The sequence below is a fragment of the Triturus cristatus genome, chromosome 9 (assembly GCF_964204655.1).
Source record: "Triturus cristatus chromosome 9, aTriCri1.1, whole genome shotgun sequence".
Lineage (NCBI taxonomy): Eukaryota > Metazoa > Chordata > Amphibia > Caudata > Salamandridae > Triturus > Triturus cristatus.
The window spans coordinates 525,887,390-525,912,557 of NC_140592.1; the positions used below are offsets into that span (position 1 = coordinate 525,887,390).

General features: G+C 44.4%; 1 protein-coding gene across 1 annotated transcript in view; it reads left to right on the top strand.

Moving 5' to 3' along the window:
- LOC146798239 (solute carrier family 22 member 6-B-like) overlaps positions 1–25,168 on the top strand; it is a 1,062,737-nt gene that overhangs the window by 695,805 nt on the left and 341,764 nt on the right. The window lies entirely within an intron of this gene.

Sequence of the window (25,168 nt, forward strand, 5' to 3'; positions counted from 1 at the left end):
GGCGCCGCCCGCGCGCGTCCCGCGACACGGAGGGAGCCGCTGTTTATATAGCGCCTCCGGGCGCGCTGCTGTCCGGAAGTATGACTGGTAAGCCCCTGAGAATGCCGGGAGCTGTAGTTCCCCCCGCTCCGGCCAGCAATGGAGACTGGCGTCGAGGGGAACACGCAGCGTCTGCGTCCCGTGCGCTGCCTGGTGGTCCAGTGGTCTGCGCCTGGTGAGTTCGCCGGTTTGGTGCCCCTCCGCTCCACCGAGGGAGCCGCTGTTTATATAGCGCCTCCGGGCGCGCTGCTGTCCGGAAGTATGACTGGTAAGCCCCTGAGAATGCCGGGAGCTGTAGTTCCCCCCGCTCCGGCCAGCAATGGAGACTGGCGTCGAGGGGAACACACAGCGTCTGCGTCCCGTGTGCTGCCTGGAGGTCCAGTGGTCTGCGCCTGGTGAGTTCGCCGGTTTGGTGCCCCTCCGCTCCACCGAGGGAGCCGCTGTTTATATAGCGCCTCCGGGCGCGCTGCTGTCCGGAAGTATGACTGGTAAGCCCCTGAGAATGCCGGGAGCTGTAGTTCCCCCCGCTCCGGCCAGCAATGGAGACTGGCGTCGAGGGGAACACACAGCGTCTGCGTCCCGTGTGCTGCCTGGTGGTCCAGTGGTCTGCGCCTGGTGAGTTCGCCGGTTTTTGCAATACAATAAATACAACAGTAGGGAAATTGATGGAAAGCAGGGGAGTAAAAACTACTATTCCCACTCCAGTGAGTGCAACAGTGAAGAAAATATTGGATAGCGGAGGAATAAAAATTACTATTCCCACTGCAGTAAGTAGAACAGTAGGGAAAATGCTGGATAGCGGAAGGGTAAAAATTACTATTCCCATTCCAGTGAGTGCAACAGTAGAGAAAGCGTTGGAGAGCAGAGGGGTAAAAATTACTATTCCAACTCCAGTGACTATAACAGTAGGGATAGTGTTGGATAGACGAGGGGTAAATACTACTATTCTCACTCCAGTGAAAGCAACAGTAGGGAAAGTGCTGGATAGCGGAGAAGTAAAAATTACTATTCCCACTCCAGTTAGTGCAACAGTAGGAAAAGTGTTGGATAGCGGAGGGGTAAAAATTACTATTTCCACTCCAGTGAGTTCAATAGTAGGGAAAGTGCTGGATAGCGGAAAGGTAAAAATTACTATTCCCACTACAGTGAGTGCAACAGTAGGGAAAGTACTGGATAGCGAAGGGGTAAAAATTACTATTCCCACTCCAATAAGTGCAACAGTACAGAAACTGCTGGTTGTCGGAGAGTTAAAAATTACTATTCCCACTCCAGTGAGTGCAACAGTAGAGAACATTTTGGATAGCGGAGGGGTAAAAATTACTATTCCCACTCCAGTGAGTGCAACAGTAGGGAAAGTGTTGGATAGCGGAGGGGTACAAATTACTATTCCCACTCCAGTGAGTGCAACAGTAGGGAAAGTGCTGGATAGCAGAGAAGTAAAAATTACTATTCCCACTACAGTTAGTGCAACAGTAGGGAAAGTGTTGGATAGCGGAGGGGTAAAAATTACCATTTCCACTCCAGTGAGTTCAACAGTAGGGAAATGCTGGATAGCGGAAAGGTCAAAATTACTATTCCCACGACAGTGAGTGCAACAGTAGGGAAAGTGCTGGATAGGGAAGGGGTAAAAATTACTATTCCCACTCCAATAAGTGCAACAGTACAGAAACTGCTGGTTGTCAGAGAGGTAAAAATTATTATTCCCACTCCAGTGAGTGCAACAGTAAGGAAAGTGTTGGATAGCAGAGAAACAAAAATTACTAATAAGACAGTGGCGCCTGTGCAATCAATAACTAGCTGTTCCCCAGACTCTAAATAAAGCGGGACAAATATGGCAGGTGTAACGTTCCTCCCATTCTGCCAGACCCTGAATGAGGCTCTAACTTAAAGGAATGGCCAGTTCATGATGGCTGTGCTGTATAAGATGTAACAGAAAATAAAGCAGGCCTCAAGTTTACTTTTACTCTACAGTCTTTCGATGGCTGGTTATAGTCAAGAACTTTTCACCATTATATAATTTATTAACTATTATCATTATTTAAGTTTTTAAACTTTTACATTATATAAAAAGTACATATATACATATATCACCAATTAACTTCCGCCCAAATTCAAGGCTCCCTTTTGGAATGGTCAAATTCTTCTAGGCTCGCCTTGTTCGTGGAGAAAGATATGAATCAGCAACTTTCAGAGTACCTAGAGGAAAATCTGCTTCAGGACGATACACAACACGGTTTCAGAAAAAAACAAAGTACTGAGTCGGCCCTGGTAGTATTCAGGAGGCCTTATCATCTGGGTGGCAACGGATCTGGGGTGCTCTGCTACACGAATCATCACCCATTCTGAGGACATCCTCGGCGTGATACTGGAATGATCAAATTCTTCCAGGCTCGCCTTGGTTAATGTCTATTCAAGGCCGGTTAATATCACTCAAGAATCGAGGACGATGGATGAACTTTCAGCCTTCCTCGATAACATTTCCCCGGATATACCCTTCGTGGTGGGGGGAGACCTGAACTCTCAATTTGAGCCTCTACCGGGCTTAGTGGATGGACCCTCTTTAGATGAGGATGTCGTTTGGTTGGTTCCTCCCATACATGCTACCCCACCTAGAGCTTGGACACCCCTTGCGGTCCAGGTCACCGCCCTAACATTTAAGTACGGTCTGCGGGCCTGTAATGGCCGTGTAAACTCTGATATCCCTCCAAAGTGGACGTATAATAAACAGGGTAGGGAATCAAGAATAGATTATATTTTGGTCCAACTCTCCCAGTGGTCGCTAATTATTGACTTCAAGGTAATTACAAGGGAGGATAGTGACCACAATGCGCTCCAGTTACAATATAAGATCCCCGGTTTAACGGGAACAAGGGTCAGTGCAGGTTCTCGGTCCACGGGGTTGGTCCTTACCTCTAATAGAAGGAGAATTAGATGGGAAAAGCTTGCCACTAATCAAAGGAAAGTCGCAGAATTATACTCCAGGGTAATCCCCATATTTGACGTAGTGAGTACTTTAACGGGAAATCCCATCGCCAAAGACTATCATGAGTTATTGCGTTTGGCGCACGATGACTTGATAAAGTCTCTGGCTGAAGTCCTCTTCTGTCCACTTAAGAAGGGGGGGGGGTCCACAAATCGCCAGACCTGGTACAATGTTGCTTGCCGTATGGCGAAATTAGACCTTTTAATCGCCATTAAGGAATGCAATAGCCGAGCTGAGATCAAGGCTAGGAGAAGGGAGTATAAGCATTTGATCTTTAATGCTAAGATCGAGTGGGATCAGGAGAAGTGGGAGGACCTTACTAAATCACTAGCCAATAGGGACTCTCGCAAATTCTGGAGAATTGTAAACACTGGTTCAGAAGATCTTCCATCGGCCATAGAACCTAACATCTCAGCTGAAGCTTGGAAGGAGCATTTCTGGTCCCTTTATAGGGTAGAGGCTGGGGCCCCCGGCGAATTACTACCCGCTGTAACATCATGTCATTCTGGAGACCATTTTACGGTGACTGAAATTAGAGCAGCGATTTCTGCCCTACCCCTTGGCAAGGCTCCGGGTTTGGACGGCCTCCCCGGGGATCTCTTTAAACAGGAACCAGATGTTTGGGCACCATATCTAGTGTCCATGTTTAATGCTATTCTGGGGGGCATGGAGGTGCCTAGTACTTGGCTGGGCGCAGAGATTGTGCCGGTCTTTAAAAAGGGGTCACCTCTGCTCCCAGCCAACTACAGGCCCATTAGCCTTATAGATGTCTCCCAAAAGCTCTTTGGTAGGCTGATTCTTGATCGCCTCCAAACTTGGATTGATGATTTCTCCATCCTTAGCCCCTACCAGGCCGGCTTTAGGAAGGGGGTTTCGACTACGGACCAGGTGTTCCGCTTGAACCTTATTTACTGGAAGACCGCAATAATCGAGGGTGGCAGCTGTACACGGTTTTCGTGGACTTGCGTGCTGCCTTCGACTTAGTTCCAAGAGTAAGACTCTGGTCTGTCTTGGCGGACCTGGCCATACCGCAAGACATCCTTTCAATTTTGATAAGATTGCATTCGGGAAATTTCGCATGTGTGAGGTGCGGTAGGAATGGGGTACTCACGGATAGATTCCCGGTTGACAGGGGGGTAAGACAGGGTTGTGTCCTTGCTCCGACCCTGTTTTGCCTCTTTGTCAACGGGGTTATCGACCACCTGTTGAGGGTGGCCGATACTGATGCACCAAAACTCAATGGCAGCAGGGTGCCCGCTATCATGTTTGCGGATGACACCCTGCTGCTGTCCAAGTCCCCCATGGGAATCCAACGAATTTTAGATGGATTTTCGACCTTCTGCACTGAGAGGGGTCTAGAGATTAATGCAACGAAGACGAAATATATGATTTTCAATCCCCCAAATTCCACCCAGCCCAACCCCACCATAGGTACTCAGAAGTTGGAAAGGGTATCTACATTTGAGTATTTGGGGGTCACCATTAATCAAACAATGTCCTGGGACACCCACCGCAACAAGGCCAATATGAGACTGGTTCAATTAACTGTAGGTATCTGTAGGTTGAGGAATACTTTGTCCTTCAAACCCTTGACACCAGCCCTACAAATTTATAAAATGCAAGCGCGTGGGGCAGTAGTATACGGCGGAGAACTGTGGGGCCACACCTCCACCCAGAACTTACTAGTTACTGAAAATAATTTTATTAGGCAGCTTGCAGCCCTTCTAACAAGTACATCCCTTTTGCCGTTGAGGTTGGACCTGGGACTGAGACCCATTAGTGAAGAGCTGGCACTTAAACCGCTGACCTTCTGGCATCGTTTGTGGGCTAGGCCAGAACTTGCAACATACAGGTCTGAACTACAAGAGATTCTAACTCTGCCAAAAGCCGCTATTATCCCATGGCTAACCTATGTGAAAAAAACATGTGAGAATCTGGGACGGCCGGACCTTTGGCTAGATCCAGAGAGTGCGTGCTGTAGGATCCCTAGGAAACTCCTGGTAAAAGAATTTTATGAATTTAAATTATCAAAACTTATAGGGGCTATAAAGGAGGGGTCTCTTACTAACTCATTTGTTAAAACGAAAGATGTGTACCACCAAGAGAGAGTTCTTGACAATATTAGTCCGGTCTTGACCAGAAAATTGTTCCTTCAGTGGAGACACAGCTCACTCCCACTTAGATCATACACAAAGCAGTGGTCTAATCCCCCCTCATCAGAGCAATGCTCTCTATGCACCCAATCTCGGGAGGATGACCTATATATGATCTTTTTCTGTAAAGCATACCATAGACCCAGAAATTACTTGCTTGTTCCCCTTCTTAAGAACCTGGGTCTTAGGCATTATCTACATGCATACAGAGTGTTAAAAATAGATCTCTCGCCCCCGGTTGTGTTTGCGGTAGCTACATTTTTAAGTGCAATGTGGCACATTCGAGCAAGTTATATAAAGCAGACTGAGGCTGGGGATAATAGAACTATTGAATGAATTGTATTTTATAACTCGTTGTTATTTATACTTCTGCTCAAAATGTTATGTGTTATTTTTTATCTGAATGTTAATTCTTTTTTTAAATGTTTTTATTGTTGTATATCTTTTATGATCTAAATGGTCGAAATAAAGATTATAAAGAAAAAAAAGTATAATATTTCATTCTATGGTTGCAGTACAATCGGGTGAATCTCTACTCTATCTAGCCCTCTGGTGTTTGGACAAAATATCGAGTCAAAAATATTGTGTGGACAAAATATTGTGTCAAGAATATCGAGGGCACATGTTGTGTAGGTAAGTTCTATGATGCTTGTTCAAATGCAAACGGCTCAGGGACAGCCTAGTGGAGGGACGTTAGGAAGGAAGCAGGGAAATAACCAAGGAGGGAATCAGAATGTCCAAGGTCAGGGAAGGCCAAGGTCAGTTGATCCCAAGACAGGGATGGATGTGGCGACATTGAAAAAGACCACTGCGTGTCATCTTTTCACCAGGTCGGACACTGGAAAAACGAGTGCCCCTTGAATCCAATGAATCAGATGCAGCAAGAAGTAGAGATAGCTCAGGTACCCGTACCAGAGATAGTTCCCACAATGACTAGACCTAGGATGGTGAAAGGGGGGGACTAGTAGTCCACAGGTGCAAGTTCCTCAGCAACCTAGGGTCCAGAATATTCAGCAGGGAGCCCGAACTTATCAGCAGATGCCCTTGTTCGAAGGGTGTGAGGAGTTCTGTCCAGATCCATTGGCATGACGGTGCCTGAGGGGGGGAGGAAGACTGTACACTTGGAGCAGTCTTGGAGGTAGACCAGAGGGGACCATTTGTAGAAGCAGATGTTGATGGTCACCCTACCACCTTTTTGGTTGACACTGGTGCTACCCGGTCTACTGTAAGATCAGCAGTAGTCTCTAACCTAACCCTCTCGGGACATTCGATCCAAGTTGTTAGCGTAGCAAATAAGAAATTGACCAGCCCATTGACAGAGCCAATTCCTGTGAGAATAGGAACATTCCGAGATCGACACCAGTTCGTGGTGTGCGATTCGAGTCCAGTTTGCTTGTTAGGTAGAGATCTGTTGTGCAAACTGAATTGCACCATTTACTGCACACCGAAAGGAGTCGAAGTGCAAACAAAGGATGATGACGCGACCTTTAAGGTTGCAAATCAGCACGTGTGCATAGAAATGTACCCGGCGCTGACAGTGGAGGAGCTTCCACTTGATTTGAGGGATTCTCTGTCAATTGATGTGTGGGACCTCAGTGGAGAAGAGATCGGATTGGTCAAAGGGGTAGAGCCAGTGAAGATTCAGGTCAAGCTGAATGTAGAATTTCCTAGGACGCCCCAGTACAATTTGTCACCTGAGACTATTGCAGGGATCAAACCTTAATTGAGTCTATGATCAAGCAGGGAATTTTGAAAGAGATTATGGGTAGCCCATGTAATTCACCTATCATGGGACTACAGAAACCAAGTGGGAAATTCAGGATTGTACAAAACCTGCACAAAATTAATGAGATAGTTGTTCCATGTTGTCCGGTGGTACAGAATCCATCTGTGATCTTGTTCCAAATTCCATGTGAAGCTGTGTGGTTTACAGTGATTGACCTATGTCAAGCATTCTTCTCGAACCCACCCCACGAGGAAAGCCAATTACTTTTTGCCTTCCGGCTGGAGGACCGTGTATTAACGTGGTGTCGTATCCCACAGGGGTACACAGAGAGTCCATCGATCTTTAATCAGATCTTGAAAAAGAATCTTGAGAGTCTTGTGTTGCCGCAGAACTCCGTTCTGGTGCAATACATCAATGACTTGCTGGTTGCCTCAGAAACAGAAGATGCTTGCAGAATTGATACCATAGCCTTACTGAATCATTTGGCAGAGAACGGACACAAGGTGTCTCCGAACAAATTGCAGTACTGTCTGAGTGAAGTATAGTATTTAGGTCACAGAATTGAGAAGGGCAACAGAAAGGTGTCACCAGATCGCATTGAAGCTATTATGAATATGCCTGTGCCCACTACCCAGAGAGAGGTCAGAATGTTCTTGGGAATGGTTGGCTATTGTCGCCAATGGATTCCCAACTTCTCCTTTGAAGCGAAGCCTTTGCAACCGCTGACGCACAAGGATGTGGGTGATCCGGTACCATTGAACAATGACTGTTTGATGTCATTTTTTAGGCTGCGAGAAGCCCTGTGTCGCACTCCAGCTTTGGGAAGGCCTGATTACAACAAGGCATTCACATTGTTCTGTTGCGAGAGAGAAGGTTGTGCATTGTCAGTTCTGACTCAGAATCATGGAGGTGTCCGTAGACCAGTTGCCTATTTTTCGGCTACTTTAGATCCAGTAGCTTCTGCGTTGCCCGGATGTCTCAAATCCGTTGCTGCAACAGATGTCAGTATTGAAAAATGTGAGAGCATTGTGATGGGACATCCACATACAGTTTATGTGCCACATTCTGTTGAACTGTTGATGACAAGGACTAAAACACAGCACCTCACGAACAACAGGTTGACGCGTTATGAGCAAGTTATACTTGCTGCAGAAAACATGACTTTGAAGAGGTGTTCTGTTTTAAATCCCGCAACTTCGATGCCTATTACAAATGTAGATGGTGAAGATTGTGAGGATCATGATTGTCGTGACAGAACTATGCACCAAACCGAGACCAGACATTGTTGATGAACCGCTCCCTGACCCCGATGAAATTTTCTTTGTGGACGGTTCATGTCTAATATACAATGTTGGTCGATTGAGAGCAACATTTGCTGTATGTACCATCACAGGAGTGGTTGAAGCTGCTTGTCTAGAAGGAGTACACTCCGCACAGGTAGCTGAAATCATTGCCTTGACCCGTGCCTGTTTGGAGGCTGATCAGATTCGGATAACAATTTACACTGACAGTCAGTACGGGTTTGGTGTTGTTCATGATTTCTGACAATTATGGTCACAGAGAGGGTTCATGACATCTTCAGGTTCACCCATCAGAAATGGGGAATATGTGAGACAGTTGTTGGAAGCATTACAATGTCCGAAAGAGATTGCAGTTGTCAAATGTTCGGCCCACAGTAAAGGAAATGACTTTGTGTCTTTGGGGAATAACTATGCTGATGAAGTTGCCCGGTTTTGTGCAGAACAAGGATGTATATTTACTGGAGGGTATACTGGAGAAAGCCAAGAAAGAACCAATCTCAGCATGATGTTAGCCATGGCCGATACATGGGAGGAATTAAAACGATTGCAGGATGAGGTTACTGATCAGGAACGAGATGGCTGGATAAGACTAGGATGTGAGAAGGGAGATGTGAACGTGTGAGTTTCGAGTGATAGATGAGATGTGTTGCCAGAAAGTTTGTTGAGCCCTATGGCAAGATTTATACACGGTGCAGTACATCTTGGTAGAGACGCAATGGTGCGAGTGTTCAGACAGATATGGTACAATCCGAAGTTTCGTGCAGTTGCTGAAGCTGTATGCCTGAGGTGTGTTAAATGTCAGCAGATGAATGCAGGAAAGAGAACTGCTGTAACTTTGAGTCACATTGGGAGGTCAGGAGCCGCTTTCAATAGGATGCAGTTGGACTTTATTGAGATGCCGAAGTGTAACGGGTTGAGGTACATCTTAGTTGTGGTATGTGTCTTTTCAAGGTGGCTGGAGGCTTACCCAACACTTAGGTGTGACACACTCACTGTAGCTAAGCTGTTATTGAGGGAACTCATCCCGAGGTTCGGCTTTCCGACTTCTTTTGAGTCAGACAGAGGGTCACACTTCCATAGTAAGATCATGAAATTGCTCTGTGCTGATTTGAATGTGGACCAGAGATTGCATTGCAGTTACTGACCAGAGGCTTCTGGGATGGTGGAACAAGTAAATGGGTCTTTGAAAGCACGGATGGCGAAAGTGTGTTCTTCGACATCCCTGAAATGGCCTGACGCACTGCCCTTGGTCCTTATGAGCCTCCGTAGTGTTCCCGATAGGAGAACGGGGTTGTCACCACATGAGATCTTAATGGGGAGGGCTATGCGATTACCAGCGATACCTGCTTCTGCTTTGATTAACATCACAGATGACTTGATTCTCGACTACCGTAAGGGACTGGCTGACGTAGTCCATTCTTTGTCCCAGCAGGTGCAAGCAGCAACTGTTCCAGTCGCAAGTGACCTTTGCCACGTCTTGTGCCCGGGAGACTGGGTGCTTCTGCGTAAACACATGAAGAAGAGTTGCCTGGATGTTCGTTGGCGTGCCCCGTACCAGGTGATACTGGTCACGAATACGGCAATAAGTGTGGGGGACTGCCGAACTGGGTGCATGCCTCCCATACCCGCAGAGTTCCAGCACCCTTGGAAGATACAGTCCCTCTCATAAATGAAAATCCAGCTGAGGTGGCAGGGCCATCTGAGAGGGTAAGCCAAGCTGTGAGGGTTGCTGATGCAGTTGGTTGTGCACTAGATCGAGCTGAAAGAGTTTGTGCAGATCGAAGCCCCGAATTTGACTCAGACGAAGAAAGTGTTACTGTGGGAGGAGTAGAGTCAAATTCTGCTGAAGAAGGAAGTAGTGCACAGGTTACCCAAAGGGAGAGCAGAAGTGCCACAGAAGCAGAAAGAGTTTGGCCCGTGAGTCAGAGACGGCTGAACTTGAGGTTGGCACCTGAAAGAGATCTTGCACCAGTTTCTGAAACGTCTGAATCGGAACAGAGTGATGAAGAGCAAGCTCAAGGAGGCTTGAGAAGATCTAGGAGAACAAGAGTGCCGTGTCGAAGGTCGCTTCCCCAGAGTGGGCATACGCTGTGACTAATGCCAGGAGTACTGAGCACGGGGAGGCGAAGATCCTTGACGCTGGTCAGCGATTCTCCGAATCTGAAAAAAGACGTGTTGCTGTTGGTTCCAGGGGTGGAGATCGAAGGAATACTGACTCTCAATATTCCGAATCCACCACTTCTGAGCAAAATTTGTGAGCTGGTTCTGAAAACGCTGGTTTTTCCAACTTTTGGTATCGTACCACCACATCAAGAATTAGTGGTGCTTCGTCTTGAAATTTTGCAAGGTGTTTTAGAGATTTTGGGAGCTGATCTTATTTTGGACTGAAGGTGAACTTTGTTGTATATAAAAGTCTAAAGAAGATAACCTAGGCCCGAGTGGAAGAAGAATAAATTTAGGGACTTTCCGTCAAGACAACGAAAGAGGGCTGGGAAGGTCTTTTGCGGACTGTGTAAATAAGAAAGTGAAATTGCACGGGGATTTCCAGCTTTGAAGTGTCGTTTGAACTGGTTGACAAGTGACATCTGAAGGAGAAAGAGACTCTTAACGGTTGCTGTCAAACCAGGAATTTGAGAACTTTTCAAAGGATGGCAGATCCTGGAAATACTCACTGTAGGGCTAAATTAGTGATAGGTACACTCTTGGGGTTGGTGATAATTTCTATAGTCGTAATAGTTGTAGCCTCATATATCGTTTCACATGAGCAAGAGGGAGAGGTACAGGGGACACCTACACCTACCACCTCTAGCCAAAAGGAGGTCACTATAGGAGCTAAAAGAGCTTTACTAATTGAAGAGAATAGTAGATTTCACGTAGATATATCTATTTTTTTTTATTTTTTTTTTAATATTTTTATTGATAAATTTTTTCCCCACATTTTATTTCCCCCCCCTCCCCCATTACATGGACAAGGCACAATAAGTTTCATAAGGCAGCCACATACTCAACTACATATTCAAAAGAAAAATGGAAAGTGAAATATTACAATATACATACTACATACAGATCCTATCATAATATATACGGATACAAATAATATATGTTAACATTCCATAATACATACATTCCTCAAAATACCTTATTCAGTTCCAGCCTTCCATTGAATCAAAGGACCCCAGATTTGTATACCCAGCTTTTTACCCTTTCTCCCTTTCCTAGAGTAAATAGCTGTTTCCAATTTTTGTATTGACAAAGTTTTTCCTAGCCATTGATGATACGTAGGAGGATTTGGATCTAACCAAGTTGAAGCCACAAGCAGTCTAAAAATCGACATTGCTACAAACAGAAAATATTTACAATTAATTTGTCCGTTGGGGGATATTCCCAACAAAATAGTTGCTGAGTCCAACTCTATTGTTGTGTCTAAGGCATTCCGGAAAAAATTCCCGATATCTTGTTTTATCTTATCTAAGTGTGGACAAGTAGAGAAAATATGTAACAAATTGGCCTCCATACTGCCACATCTAAAACACGAGATGCCCGACACAGCCCCCCATTGAGCAATTTTCCATGGCGTATAATACAGGTGATACAGGCTCTTGTAGTGCTGGGCCTGAAGAGACGCTGAGCATAGTAATTTACATCCCATCTCAAGTGATTCAGAGAAAGTATCTCTTTCTCTAGCTATATCTAAATCTGAGGACCATTTAATTATCCATTTGTCAAGATCATCCTTTTTAGGTCTCGCCTGACCAGCGCTTTAGCGCTGGCTCTGGCGAGACTTATAGTAAGCGCGTTTTGGAAGTGCAAACAGTGGCTTTGCAGGCCTCCAACTACAGTGCATGTGACCCGTCCGGGCGCGCGCACCATTTGGAGTCCTGCAACCACTTGTTTGCTTTCACTATTCATCGCACCATTTGGCAGCCTGCGTGCCCGCCCCCACTCCCCCTCCCACTCCGTCAGCTTCGCTTTCACTATTCATCGCACCATTTGGCAGCCTGCGTGCCCGCCCCCACTCCCCCTCCCACTCCGTCAGCTTCAGTGCGCGCTTGTTAGACCACACAAGTGCGGAGTTGTCACTTTGGTCACAGCTTGTTCAGTTTACTTTTCCTCCATATCCCTAGATACCCTCTTATGTGAATCTCTATCCACCTCTTTTCGCACTATCTCTCACTGTTCCTCGTTCCACCTGAAAAATACTGCGTTTCCCATTTCTGTTTTAATGCTGCAGTGCCATCTGCTGGCTAATTTCGGCGTCTTAACTTGTTTATTTCAAAAGAAACACACGCTTCTTTATTTCGACAAATTTCTTGTGAGTAAAATTACTTCACATTCTTGCTAGTAGCCTAGCACGTCGTAAATCCTGCCTTGACGCCTTTAAAATAGCAACGTAGTGCAAAATGATATTTGGCTTTTTGCTTCACGTCATATATTTCATTTATAATAAACGCGCGGATCAGCTGATTTCCAGGAGTTCGCAGACACTTTCAGTTTCGTTCCTGTGTTGTGCAGAATTCACAGGGGGCTGGGGGATGGCAATAGGGGGAACACACCCAGCAGGCAGACAGACGCAACTCACACAAACCTCTACACAACAGCCCCGGCGGCACAGACTGCAGGTATGTCCGCAGCAGAACCACCCCGCGAACAGTTAATATCAAAAGTGCTGCTGTGTAGAAAATGAACTGCCACGGTTTCCTTTTCTAAACAGTTGCATCTTAGAGTTCTGTTCGGCTCCGTTTTCAAGGCGTCGGTTGAATTGTTCTCTTTTTTTGTTGCTTGACACTAGTGAAACAGGACGTGTCCATCCATCTCGCAGGCAGCATCCCCGTAGCCTGTTGTCATTCTTAGCGCTTGTTTAGAGTTCGCTGCAGTATAGGGGAGGGGGAGGGGGAGGGGAGCTGTACATGTGTTTCTGAATATGACTGCACTATTTTGTTACTGTATTGTTAACTTTTACTATACATAGTCTTGTGTACCCGCACATACGTGTGTCACTGCACATGCTTGTGTTACTGTATACACACTGATGCTACTCATTTATTTTAGCGAGTGTTGTTCTGCACATACCCCAGCTTTTGTGTACACCCACACACTCGCCTGGGTGGTGGTAGACACATTTGTTTCGATACACCATTATTTGTGCACACACTTGTGCTACAGTGCTTACAGTAATTTTGAACAGATGTGCGATTGATTCTGTACACAGATTCCCACTTCTGTACACAAACACACCAGTTTAACATCTTTTATTTTAGACACGCTATTGCATAGACGCCTATTTATTTACACACAGACACACGCAAATATCCATGTTTGTGTATTCCTGTGCACTTTATTGTTTTTCTGTAAACATGCTTGGGTTGTTGTTTACATGTTAGACCTGCCCTTTTTACAGGGTTATCCCAAAACATTTTGGCCTCCTCCTGTATTTTTTTCTGGCCTGTTTTTAGGTCTCAACCTTGCTATCGCGTAAGTGATTGCAAAGCGAGACTATAGAAAGCGGGTTTGAAAAGTGCTCCCAAAAAGCGGATTGCATGGCTAGCACGCGCACAATCACGCGCATCGTGCCGCCATGCAATCCGCCTTTTGGGAGCACTTCAAAGGGTCCGCTCCCCCGCCCCCAAGCGCGCGCGCGCGCGCCACGCTCCGCCGGTCTTGTCTTGTTTTGCTTTTTTTTTTTTACTTCAAGCGCGAGGCGCGCGTGCGGCCAATGCTTGTTTAAATTTGATATTTTTGGTTTCCACCGCTCTTTGGTACAGAAAGTTGTTTTCTGAAGCCAGCATACCAGAGACGCCAGCCACTGGCAAACGGTGTCCACGTGACTAAAATGAGATGCGGGTTCGAAACGCACACGCTTCCTGCATATAAACACACACTCACCACCACACATGCTTACAAACAGCCCTGAAAAACAAACACACGACTTACGACCAGTGCACACATGAGCAACCACACATAAACAACTGCGCACACACACACAGGAATACACGCCAGACACTACACGCGCGCACATATAAACACCCATGCATAGTCACAGTAAACAACCGGTCGAAGTGTCACACACACACACACACACACACACATAAACGCACGCAGAAACACACATACCCCAGTGCAGGACCCACACACACTCATTATATACACAAACACTAACATACACAAGCAGACACACCCAGTCACCACTACAGGCCACACACACACAAAGACACACATATACAGGGACAGACACTGCTGCAGAAGCACGCACCCATCACCCACACAGGGACAGACACCACTGCAGGCCACAAACACCCATCATACACACACATACACGCACATCCGGGGGCAGACACCGCTGCAGGCCTCACACACTCATCACACACACAGAGCCACACACACAAGGACAGACCCCACTGCAGGCCGCACGCACTCATCTCACACACAGGAGCCGACACCACTGCAGGCCTCGCGCCCTTATCACTAATTTATTAATCCCCCTCACTGGGTCACTGTGGGGCAGTCCCAGCCGGGCAGCACCACCTGGTTTGTGTTATGTGAGTAGGCAGCATGCTGCACTGCACAAACACAATAATCATGTATATAGCATGGAGGGCTGTACTTTAGCGTCGAGGGGCAGCACTAGTATCACTCAGCACTATTAAAACAAGCATTAAGGGGGTTCATTTAAATGAATAGCCTAACATAGATCAGTGGGTTGGTGCCCTTGCTACACTGATTAAAGTAGAATTGGAGGCTCTTAGGTTCACAAGAGCTTGGATCACTCTTTATGCTAATTAGGCACTTTAAAAATAAGATTATGATGATGACGACCCCGCTTATCATCCTTCCAAAATGGACAAGACGTGTCTTTGAATTAAAGAATATTACAGCTACTGAACATAACCCCCCGGCTCTGCTGCACCCCCACCTCCTGTCCCACACACAGTCACCGGCATTCCTCCCCCCCCCATGCCCCGAGAGACCGCGTGAGTCCAGGAGGGATACTGGCCATAACACCTCCTGGAGAGCCCCCCTCCCCCTTAATCCCTGGGAGGATTCCGCCCAAGAGAACAGGGCTCATTGTTTCAAGCACAGATTGTGCAGAAACAGCAGTCGCTCCATGTGGGGCTAAAACGTACGAAGCCTGACAAAGAAGCAACAAGCATTTACAATGCAATAGGTCTCGCATTTACGCGAGTTTGAGCTATTGACATTACAAATAATAATGCCTTTTTTTTTATGCATAAATAAAAGGCATTGTTATTTACAATGCCAATAGCTGAAACTCTCGTAACTGCGAGACCTATTGCATTGCAAATGCTTGTTTAACTTTGTCATTTCTAAATAAAATCTTTTTATAGTACAGTCATTACCTTTTTGTATGAGATCCATCATTATACTCCTCCCAAAGCCTAGAGCTCCCCCTTTTTTATTTAATATACAACTCCTTATTTGAAGGTATTTAAAGAAATGATTTGTGTTTAACATATACTTGTTTTTCAAATCTATAAATTGTAAGATGCCATTATCATCCCACATATCACCAATCATTCTTATACCTTGACTCTCCCATTCCTCATATACCATTCCTGAGAACACAGCCCTAGGTAATGAGGGATTATTTTTGAGTCTAGTATATACACTATATTTCCCTATTCCAACTTTTTTGGAAAATCCTTTCCATATGCTGTAGGCCGCCATAATTATCTTGAAACGTGTTCTTTTAAAGTAACTTCCATCAGTAAATCTTAAAAAAATATTTTCAGCATTTGTACCCAGAGCTAAACCATATATAGCCAGCGAGCCTGTCTTATCCCATCCATCCATCTCAGCCCCCCCAATTAATCCAACCATTCCTTGTATTGCTGCAGCCCAATAATATACCTTTAGATCCGGCAGTGACCACCCCCCTCTCTCCCTGGGAAGGGACATATACCTCAATGCCCTCCGGGTTTTACCTCTAGCCCAAATAAAACGATTTACCATACTTTCGCAAATTTTAAACCACTTATTTTCAATTAGAAGAGGGATTGCCCTAAAAAGATACAACAGTTTGGGTAAGATCAGCATTTTAATAATATTAACTCGCCCAACTAATGATAAATGTAAGTTCTCATAACGATCCAAATCTTTTCTTGCCTTTTCGATTACTGGGGCAATATTATTATCCACCAAACTATCTAAATTAGACATAATATTAATTCCGAGGTATTTCCCTGCCGGCACTACTCTTCTATCTTCACAAGGTGTAAAAGAGTTTTTAATAATCTGGGTTTTAGACGCGTTCAATGAGTACCCTGAGACTTGTCCAAATCTTAAGGCCTCGGCCTCTACAAATGTAGTTGCTTCCGTTGGGCAGGGTGTTATCACCGCAACGTCGTCAGCATAGGCTAATATCTTGCATGGCCCAAGAACTGTATTGACTGGGGTGATCTCTGGTGCTAATTCTATCTTCCGTATTAAGGGATCCATATAGATGGCAAATAGCAAGGGAGAGAAAGGACATCCCTGGCGAGTTCCTCTCTTGATTTTAAATTGACCAGTTATACCCCCGTTTATCCTTAATGCTGCACCTGGATCCATATATAGAGTCTGAATTGCTTTCAAATAGCCTCCTCTAATCCCAACTCTAGCTAGGGTCTGCCACAAATACTGCCAGGAGACCCGATCAAATGCTTTTTCCGCATCCAAAAGCATAACTGCCATCGGGTCTCCTGCTACTTCCGCCACATCAAATAAAGTTATAACTTTTCTAATATGGTGAGTTGTCCCTCTACCAGGAATAAACCCATGTTGGTTATCACTAACCAAGTTACTTATAATTCTTGCAAATCTTGCAGCCAGTGCCTTTGAATAAATTTTGGTGTCATTATTCATCAATGTTATTGGGCGGTACGACCCTGGTTCATTCGGGGGCTTTTCTTTTTTTAAAATTAATACTATATCTGCCCCGCTCCAGGATTTGGGAATGGATACCCCACTTTGTGCAGCTTGAAACATTTGAGTTAAATTATTACCTAAACATCCCCAGAAAGTTTTATAAAACTCGATCGGTAGTTGATCAGGTCCAGCAGCCTTCCCCGAGGGTAGAGCAGTCATTGCTTCTTTAATCTCAGTTTCGTCCAATACGGTCTCTAATTCCTCTGCATCTTCAGGGGATATAGTTTTTACCTCAATGTTCTGGAGATATTCATTTATTCTATCGATACTACTGGGATCTTTCTCATCATATAAAGATTGGTAAAACTTCCTAAAGACCTCCCGAATTTCTTCTGGATCTGAATGTAGTTGTCCCTTTTCATCCTTTATTTCCTTAATCGTCCCTGCCGCCGCTATCTGTCTGGTTCGTATAGCAAGGACTCGCCCTATTTTCTCACTGAACTCGTAACATCTCTCCCTTCTGATTGTATATTGCTTTGCGGCTCTATTAGCAAGTTCTTCCTCTGCCTCACTTTTCACCTTCAGTAATTCTATTACGAATTGTTCAGTCGGCTCTCCCCTTATTACACAGTTATTAAGTTGTTCTTCTGCCTCCAGTACTTTTCCCTCTTTCTCCTTATATCGCAGTCTTTCTGTTTTCCTCTTGAAGGCGCTATAACTGCACGTTTCACCGCGTGCTCCTGCCTTAAAGGCATCCCATACTATGCCAACTGCAGCAGTTCCTCTATTATATTCAAAGAATTCAGTAATCCATTTAGACATATGTTTTATATAGTCATCATCTAAAAGCAATCCCCTTTCGAATGTCCACTCCCTTCTTATTGTTGTTCCCCCACTCTGCTTTATCGTTAGGATTAGGGGATTGTGGTCACTAAGTATCCGAGGAAGTCTATCAATTTCCACTATACTAATTAAATCATTGGAAACCAGGAAGTAATCCAGCCTAACGCATATCTGATGCGGTGCTGAATAATATGTATAACCGAGTTGTTTCGATCTGATTGACCCCCAGACATCTCGCAATGTATTATTTTCTAAAAGATCAGTAAGGGCCTTGTAGACCTTTTTTTTCCTCCCCTTATACTGTCTTATTGAGCCTGATCCTAGACCCTCCGCTCCGTCAATATTTAAGTCTCCACCTATAATAACTCGAGGGGCCCAGTCTGCCAACTCAGAATCCAAAAATTGCAGAATTTCTGGATCGTCCTGTGTAGAACCATATGCTGCAACTAATGTTGTCCACACCCCCCCTAATAGTACCTCAACCATCGCCCATCTCCCCCAATTATCTCTTAACTTTCTCCTTGTTACTACATTTTTATCCCTCGATAGAATCGCTACCCCTCTCTGTTTAACTCCTTGTTTAGAAGCAACTATTAATTGAAACCCCAGCTGATTAAGATATATCTCATGGGTACTCATTACATGTGTCTCCTGAAGAAACACAAAATCTACGTTCATTTGCCGTAGCCGTATTCCTATCTTCTGCCTTTTCGTTACATCATTTAGGCCGCATACATTCCATGTCACTAATCTAATAGACATTTTTCATTTTTTTTTTTTTCCCCCAGCCAGTTCTCTTCAGACCCTATCTGCTTGCTTTTATTTAATGTTCTACAAACGATATACAATACTAGGCCTAGCACACTGCATAAATAGACTTCCCTGTTAATTTCAATATTGTCTTCCACATCTTCAGTGTCACTACCCATATCATACAGTTGATACAAATTACTTTTGTCAAATCCTCTTAAGTGTCTTGTACCTTTGTGCCCTGTCCATTTCCCTGCCCATCCCCAACCCCACCCCAGACTGCCCACCCTCAGAGTCCCACCCCCCCTACAGGCAAATAGGTCCAACGGACCTATGTCTGGCCGACTTTTGCCTCCTGGATGTCAAACCCGTAAACCCCCCTAACTTTCCCTTCATCTTACTGTGCTCAGTGTATGTCCAACAAATACCACCCCTATTCATGCTCAACCTCTACCCCAATTCTTCTTATATTAATACCAATCTTTACTTATTGAAGCAGAAAAAGCTACAACTCAAGAAAACCATCCGATAAAGAGGAGTAAAACATCAAATAAATTTTTCATAGACCTTGAGCAAACAGTTTCCTCTATTATTTTAAATAAGTCCTCATATGTAGCTTTAGTCCCCAAAAATTACTTTACACAGTCTCCATTTTCCATATTATATTTATCTTCGTTTCTTTTGGGGAATATCCCTAAGAGCTACTGCATGATCATTATTCTCAACATTCTCCTTGTGCCTTGTTTTCCGTTGGTCTTGCAGAAAGTTAAGATATTCTTGTGCAAGTATCTCAGAGTAGAAAATTTTAAAGTTCCCATTTACTCCAATCTTCAAACGAGCGGGATACAGAAGGTAAGCCTCACAACCTATGTTTTGAAATGGGGTAATGAGCTGCCTCATCCTCCACCTTCTTTCCACAGTGGTGTGGCAAAAGTCAGGACGTGCAAAGAACTCTACGCCGTTGTATTTGCATTTAGCTTGGGGCTTTGCTTTGTTAATTATCTCTTCTCGCAAAAGAAAATTCCCCACGTATAGAAGTATTGCGCGAGGCTTACTCTGCGCTGCTTTCTGGATCAGAGGAAAACGATGCGCCCTTTGTATTTCATGGTCAAGATCCCATGTAGACAACTCTGGGAGGGCACCCTTTAATAAGTCAACAACATACCCCCGAACATCACTTCCTTCTTTCCCTTCCTGTATTCCAATCAGGCGAACATTGTTGCGTCTTTGTCTGTTCTCAAATTCCTCGAGTTTCCATAGCATGTCGGCCGTAGTCTTATCTTGTTCTTTTCTGTCATCCTTCACTTTGACCATATCATCTTCTAATTTCCCGGTTCTAGTCTCTACTTCAGAGACTCTCTCAGCCATCTCCTCATACAACCTGCTGACCTTACGCAAGGAGGATTGTATTTTCCTATTCGCCTGTTTAGCCCTGCGCTTTGCTTTTTGGCTCTCAATGCGAGCCTCACTCTGCATTTGTTTTAATGTTGTGAATAAGACTTCAAAATTAGACATACCACCATCCGCTCCACGGTCCGCAGAGTCCAGAGTTTCACCATTTACAAACTCATCTGCCGGTATTCCAGAATTCTCTGCCATCTTATCCAAATTTAGTTTTTTTACTACTGTTTTCATATTGCCTCTGTGTTCCTTTGACAATCTCTGTTGTCTAGATTTCCCTTTTCGTTTGCTTGACTTCCTTTTTTTGCTCTTAGTTTTAATTTTTTCCACAGATCTGATACTGCCCTCAGGATTTGTCTTTGATCTAGAAGAGATGTCTTTTTGCAATGTTTTTTGAACTGAATCCTTATATTCTTTATCAATAGGCTCTATCTCACTACTAATAGGAGTTGAGGAGTTTTCAGAGTCAGTCCCTGATACAGTCTCATTACTTCCCGTGTCAGTATTCACTGTTTCATCATCTGAACTCTCCGTCTCTGACTCCGTGTCTGTCATTAATCCCAGACTTCCATTCATACTTTCCTCATCATCCGCCTCGTCATTACCAGTGAAAAAAACCTCATCACTGGGAGAGGCAGGAAGTGCATCAGGTAATTTGCGTGTGCTTGCATCCCTCTTATTAATTGAATCCAAGTTAATATCTTTATCAACCCTTAGCTCTGTTTCAATTAAGTTAGTTGCAGCCTCAGAATTACTTTTTTCCACAACAGTATCCTCCACCAGGCTTTGTTCTGCGCCTGGCCCTTTAACTCCAGATACCACTGGTGCCAAATGAATTGTGGCTTTCTCCTTTAAGAGCTTGGGTCCGCCCACTTCCACAGCAGTAGAAAAGTCTCCGCCTTCTGCTGCCTCTGTAACTTCAGTTAGAGGCTGTACCTCGAGCATGCAGGTACCATCCCCATCTGCTCCTGCCTGTTCAAACGGTTCCCTCTCCACAGCAGGCTGCAACATCCTGCACAGGCTCACCAACGTGGGGACTCTCACTCCCTGTGGCAGATTCGACTGCAAAGTTGTTTGGTCAGTCGTTACTGGTGTTGCTGCGGGCAAAAAAGTCTCAACTATGGTCATCTGGCGGAGTGCAGTTTCCTTTCCAAGTACCTCCCCAGCGGTGAGTTTTGCTTCCTCTCTTCTCCTTACAATAGCTGACACTGGGACAGTCACATTCTTTTTTTTCCCTCCTTCCTCTTTTTCACGTATTTTCTTTAATTTATTTTCCTATGCCGCTTCTCGCCTTTGCTGCACTTTAGATCGTGCTTTCCCTCTTAAATTAAGCGCTGGGGCCCCGAGGTTATCCATATCCTCCTCCACCTCAGAGTCACGGCTCCAATCGTCTCGGTCACGATTCTTCCTTGAGTAAAGTGCAGGTTTTGTAGCCATAGATTTTGAAGCGACTTTCCAATAGCGACTTCCAGGTAGGGGCGAGTGGGAAATCAAAGCTGAACAGTGTTTGTGCAGATATTTCTGCAGAGCCCACTTTTTCTCTTGTGGAAAGTCACATATCAAAAAAAGCAAGCCAGTGAGTTCTCTCAGCATCGCTTTTTATCAGTATCGAGTGCTCTTTTCTCCCAGTAAGAAAGGCAAATTTTCCACAGCAGATTAGATTAAATCAATTTAGCTTGGTAGTAGATCAGTGAATCTGCAAATCTGTAAGTCTGCAATCTAAGCATATGAGCACGTAGTACACCTCATCTTCCCAGTCAGGAGGGTTACAGGGTGCGACCATCCACTACGGCGTCTCGGCGGCCATCTTGCCCCTCAGGATCTTTCCTTCTCACGTAGATATATCTAGAAGTGATTTTAAGCTTAATGCGTATGCGAAGTTGTTGTACGAGTATGTTGATGCGATGAATGCAAATGACTGCTATGTGTGCATGCAGTTACCTTCTTCCGTAGATGAGGGTATCAGATACCATCATCTTCCACTGACGTATGGAATTTCTTGTAGCTTGTTGCTTAGCATCTTTTATGAGAGAGGCCAGTTTGAGTATTTATTTTCCAATTACGATGCAGTACTTCCTGAAGTTCCAGTTTACGAGCATTTGAATAAATACGATTACTACAAGTCAGAAGACAGACTTCGGAAGTATTTCATACCGTCTTTGGAACTGGATACGGCTTATGCTCACCGACATAATTTGACATGTTTATTTTCAGATACAGAGAAGAAGTTTGTAGGTCAGTTAGAAGGTAGATATAGAAAACTAACACAGACAAAAAATACAGGAGATAGTCCAGTAGATTGGACCGATGAGGAGAGATTACACAGATCTAAGGGGAGTTATGGACCCATAGCATTGGACCAGATGCAAAAGGGGAAGTTGTGTGTGAGACATCCCCAGACCTATTATGAGAAGGTTTCGGTAGGACAAAGTACGTGTGACCATGTCTTCACAATGGAAGACTCAGCTAAGAACGTTTTGCAAGGAACGATACAAGTGATTCCAACTGTGTATTATGTGTGTGGAAGGAATGCCTACGTTAGGTTGCCCGCTAATTGGTACGGTACATGCTACTCGGGAAAGATTTTTCCGAAAATCTATCATGCAGAAGATTTGGAGCTTTTGGAGACTGGACATCACACTCGAGTAGGGAGAGCTGTGAGTGCGGGAGCAGTGATTGGTGATGTGTTTGGAGCAGTGATACCAAGTTTGAGTGTGGTTCAGAATGATGTGAAGATCAGAAGGCTGGCGACTGTGGTTGATGAGTTGTCAATGAATACAGCAAGGTCTTTGATATTGGTGGATGGAGAGATGTTGTCGATAAGGACAATGGTTTTGCAGAATCGCCTTGCTTTAGATGTATTATTGGCAAAAGAGGGCGGAGTCTGTAAATTATTGAAAGTTCAGGAACGTTGTACGTATATTCCAAACAACAGCAAGGATATGGAGAAATATATAGATAACATTACCACGATTCATCAAGAGATTGAGGATTTGACTGAAGAAGGTGTGTGGGAAAAGATTGGTAAAGGATTTAGTCATGTGGGAAGTTGGTTGGCGAATTTGGGAAAGGGGTTCCTTGGGTTTGTGCTAAAACCCCTTATCATTGTTGTGGTTTGTGTGATCTGCTTGTGGAGTCTTATCAGAACTTACAAGTGGTATAGAGGAAACAGAATTGAAAGAGCCCTCAGAGCGAGTGAAATGCAAATGGCTAGACTGCAGGACAGTCAGTATCAGAATATCAAGAAAATGGAGAGGTTCTGACGGGGAAGGATGGCAACAAGTACTGTTTAGGTTGGTTCTTTCTCCAAGGGAGTTAATTGTGTAATGGTGTGATGACATTTGTCATCAAAGGAGGGAACTGATAGAGCGTCACGTTATTCTGAAATTTGTAGGAGTGCATCTTATTCACTGTTAGTCAGCACCTGCATATTAAACGATGTAGTTTAATTGTGACATAAAAATGTATTGCTAGAATCGTTTAGCATAGGGGTGATTAGAAATGTAATAATGCTTTCATGAAGAGTAATGCTGCAGATTATTGTGAATGTATTTTAGTAAACGCATAATGTTAGATTTTCACGTAATGCAATGTGTTAGTTTAAATGTGCGCCATGTTAAAGTTGTACGTGTAGTTTGCTTATTCACATGTATAAGAGTGATGAAGTTAATGCATAGAATGTGATTTAGGAGTGTTTAACAATGTAAAGGGCTGATCGCATATACGTTTAAAGAGAAAGGCCTGTTCATATTTCTTATGTTAGCTTCATGTTGTAGGCCGAAAATGATTTCCCTTGGTAAAGGATTTGGGTTGTAGGCTGATGGAAAATCTCAGAGAAGAGACAGTTTTTCGTTCCCATGTTTCTGTTGCAGGTGCAAGGACATTTAGCTTGTTAGTGAGACTAGGTCTTTGTTTTAGAAGTTAGGAAGGTATGAGAGCCAACAGGGGAGTACGTTGGAATGTGAGGATGATACTTTCAGCGGAGAAGGTGCCTGGGACCCAAGGTCAAGCTAACCATCGTTGGATGAAAGACAAGTTCTGCTGGAAAAGTACTGGAAGAAGGCCTGGCTGAAGAGGTGTGCCGAAGGGCGTGTTCTATGATTTTGGGATTTTGTATTAGGGACAGTGCCCCGAGGGTTGAGCAGTTAAGGTATAGATGGGGAGCTAGAAGGAGCATCTTAGAACGAGCTCCGACAAAGTGAGTGCACTTCTTAGGAAGTCTTCACTGACACCTTTTATTCTCTTGCCTGGGAATGGAAATGCTAAGTAGGGATGTCACCTTAGAGATAGAGTAGGGAAAGACTAACTGATTTTCTTTAGGCTAATGGTTTCAGATGTAGAGATTGGATTAATCATAGTTTTGTTAATGCTTTTGGAACTGATTATTCCTTTTATTCTGAGTCGTATGAGACTTTTACATAGGATTGCTTTTGCATTAGTGCCCATCTATTTTCTTCACCTTGTATTGAGGTGTTTGTATGTGCATTTATTCCTGGTTGTAATAAAATCTTAAATTTTAGATTCGGAGTCAGTGGTCCTTTGGGAATGGGAATTGATTTGGCTAATTATGTATTGAGATTTGAATTTTCTCCCCTCCACACTATTTAGCAGATAAAAAGATCCTGGCGACCTGAGAGGATTCTTGGTGATAATCAGGTATTCAAGAATCCGGTCCTATCAATGCCATGTCACAGGGGGTCACCTGGCCTTCTCTGCTGAAAATGAGAAGAGAATGAGTAATGCTTCCACACTATTGCCACATTCCCTAGAGCCAAAACAACCCTGACGTCTATGAGCAGTATCCTATAAAAGACATATGCTCACAAAATTGTAGCACCCACTCTCCTCCCTCCTCTCCACTGCCTTGTCACAACCTCAGAGATGTTGCTATCTCTGGTTATGGTTCCTCACTATCGCCAGGCACACCCAGGAATTAGATCTCTTTTGGTCCCTAAGGCTAGCCCCTGAAACCCCCTCCCCCGTCCTCTGTACTCTAACTTGCTCAGTATTAGGAAGCTGTGAGAATCCCAGGTATTTTCTTCTCCCATCCCCTAGGTTATTTCCTATCCTTAGGGTTATGTTTCTCAGTACCTCAATACCATCTTTTGTG